At 40.1% G+C, this 3156-nt stretch overlaps 1 non-coding gene across 1 annotated transcript; it reads right to left on the reverse strand.

Moving 5' to 3' along the window:
* Positions 1–2761: 2761 nt before the first annotated feature.
* LOC148801748 (small nucleolar RNA R71) lies at positions 2762–2868 on the reverse strand. Its single transcript, XR_016084900.1, has one exon. It is a non-coding gene; the product is annotated as a small nucleolar RNA R71 (small nucleolar RNA).
* Between the last annotated feature and the right edge of the window lie 288 nt (positions 2869–3156).

Here is a 3156-nt window from a genome sequence, read left to right on the forward strand (position 1 = left end):
AGCTCAACATATATCATTCCCTTGGCTTCAATTTCCTTCATCCTCAACTATGTGTAGCTTGTGTCATTTATTCTTTGTAAGTTCATCTTGAAGGGATATGGACCTCATTGCTCATGCCATTTATTATTTTGTGCATCATCTTTTGCTTAGATGCCCTTTCAAGTTTTCACCTAGTTGGCTTATTTCTCCTTTTTTTTTGCTTCTTCTTTTTGTTTTTTTTTGTGCCCTACCTTTTTCCTGAGTTGACCTTCTGGGTTTTCAACTTAGTGGGTTAGGGAGATGTCCTTCCTTTGAAATCGCTGCATCTAAGACAAGGGTCTTGATTGCCTACATACCCAATGTGGGATCAAGCCAGCGTAGTTTCGGGAAACTTGATTCTGATAATAGGTGCTTGGTAGCTTCTTAAGATTTAGAGAGGACATTGTTTGGGACAAAACGTGGTTTGGTAGTTAGGTTAGAAAAGGGAGGGAGAAAAAGGCACAAAGATAGAGGATATAAGGTTGCTTTTAGGGTTTGTAGGCTGGTGAAAAGGACAATGGGGTGCAAGTGTTCAAGGGTCAACTTCTTGCTGAGAATTGTAGAGCAAATTTTTTTTTTTTCTTTATGCAGGGGAGTGTCTTAGATTTTACCACCTATCTCCTTTGACATGAGGCTTTCATTTCCTAGGGGGACTGAGGAGGACTTTTCCTTAGAATGAAATGTGGCTCAGGGCTTGGGTGAAAAATAAAGGGATAAATGGCTCGAGTTGAATGTGGCACCTAAGGGCCTATTGAGGGGTTATGAATGCATTGTATCACCTCGCATGAATGATTGGATAATTGGTGGATTGTGATGTGTGTGCATGCTACACATTATTTTTATTGCTTATACATGGTTTTGATGACGATTCTTAATGGTTTTTACCCTAATTTAGCAGAATTTCAGGAAACTAGGAGTTTGGGATAGTATAGGGTGAAGAGAGCATGAAGACATGTTGATATGGCGGAAAGGGGAGCACTTCGGCCCACCAAGAAGAAAGGCCCAGCCGCAGTCCTATGGGAGAACACTTCGGCCCATTAAGAAGAAAGGCCCAGCCACAACCCTATGGGAGAACACTTTGACCCACCAAGGAGAGAGGCTCAACTACTGCCCAACTGCAGCCCTATGGGAGGCTCCAAAAGGCGGATGACTTTAGCAGAATTGAAAGGAGGAGGACTCTAAACCAAAAGCCGAAAAGAGAGTATAAAAGAAAAAGAAAGAGAGGAAATTAGGGTTCGACCCCTTGACACAAGAACAAAGAGAAAAGTGCTAGGAGAAGGATCACAAGTCTGTTGAATGCGAACTGAAGAGGAGATCAAAGATTGATGCAGAAATTCTAAGTTGTCTTCTTCTTTGATTCTGCGAATTCGGTAACCTAGATTCAATTAGGGTTTAATGGTTTTCCTTTGTTGAATCTTTCTTTCTTTCTATTATGCGAACCATGATGGATGTTAATTCAGATTTGTAATTAATATTTTAAGCTAATCCGATTGATAGTGATTCAGTCTTGGGATTTCTTGATTAGGGTTTTCGATTATAAGAGTAGTTTTGGCCGAATTATTCTTGTTTCTTGGATTACTTGAATTACTTGAGAAAGGGTTTAGGTAATCAGATCAACTGATCAAGAAAACGGATTGAATGTATCTTAGAGATAATATGCATGATTCATTTGGCATTCATTCATTAAGAATTGATTTCCTTCGAATTCTTTGTCCTTAATGCATCTATGGCGATTAAATTCTTGATAGAAATATAAGAGTTGTTGCGCATAGATAGAGTGGGTTGTGCTCGAAAGAGGCTACTCATACAATTAGGAATTAGCCAACCTATGACTGAATTCAACTTCGGTTGGATAGCTTAATGGTATAATTGCTGAATCAATTCTGCTAGTATTTTCGTGAAGCACGTCCTCTCATTGCTTAAGGCGGGTTGATCCGAGAATACTTAGGATAAATTGCTAATTAGGAGTTAAGTTTTTCTTTGTTTAACTTTCGAATTGTTAGATAACAAAAGGTTGATTCAGTACAAGTAGTTGTTGGATTAATCCCTGTGGGAACGATATTCTACTCATCAGTATATTACTTGATCGGCTAGTGCACTTGCTAGTGTCTTCTAAATGCATCAAGTTTTTGGTGCCATTGCCGGAGATTATCACAACAATATTAGGAACCATCTACTATTGTTAATCTGATTTTGTACAATATGTTCATGATATGTGTGTATTAGTATCTTTATGACTTTGACTTGTTCAGTTTATGACATGCAGAAGTGAAAAGGAGAGCATCATCTACGATCTAGAGACTGAACAAACTCTCCGCCGCCGCCTAAGAGCTTCTAAGCAAGAGAAAGCTGAAAGTACAAAGATGACCGAACAAAGGACTATGATGGACTATGCCAAACCAACCCTCACACTGGGGCAGCCTCGAGCATTGTGAGACCAGCAATAGCTGCTAACAACTTTGAAATCAAACCAGCAATCATTCAGATGATCCAGAACACAGTTCAGTTCTGCGGCTTGGCTAATGAAGATCCGAACATTCACATTGCCAGCTTCTTGGAGATATGTGACAAATTCAAGCACAACGGAGTTAGTGATGATGTTGTGAGGCTCAAATTATTCCCATTTTCATTGAAGGGCAAGGTTAAGACTTGGCTGAACTCTCTACCAGCTGGATCGATCGCAACTTGGGATGAAATGGTTAGCCGCTTCCTATCCAAGTATTTTTATCTGTCCAAGACTGCAAAGATGATGAATGATATCACCACTTTCTCTTAGCAGGATAGGGAATCATTGTATAAGTCATGGGAGTGTTATAAGGAATTAATGAGGAAGGTCCCTCATAATGGACTTCCCGTATGGCTCCAAGTTTAGACGTTCTACAACGGATTGACTGAAGCAAACAAGACCATTATGGACGCTGCAGCTGGAGGATCCATTAACAACAAGACCTCTGAAGTTGCCCATGCACTTATTGAGGAAATGGCTGCAAATAATTATCAGTGGCATTTTGAGAGAGCCCAAGTTAGGAAACAACCTGGCCTTCACAATGTAGACACCTATACAACACTATTTGCACAAATCGGTGCCCTCAGCAAGAAGATCGATGAAATGCAGTTGGCAGCCATGCATGTTCAAAC

The sequence above is a fragment of the Nelumbo nucifera genome, chromosome 3 (assembly GCF_055504915.1).
Source record: "Nelumbo nucifera cultivar China Antique chromosome 3, China Antique-T2T, whole genome shotgun sequence".
Taxonomy (NCBI): Eukaryota; Viridiplantae; Streptophyta; class Magnoliopsida; order Proteales; family Nelumbonaceae; genus Nelumbo; species Nelumbo nucifera.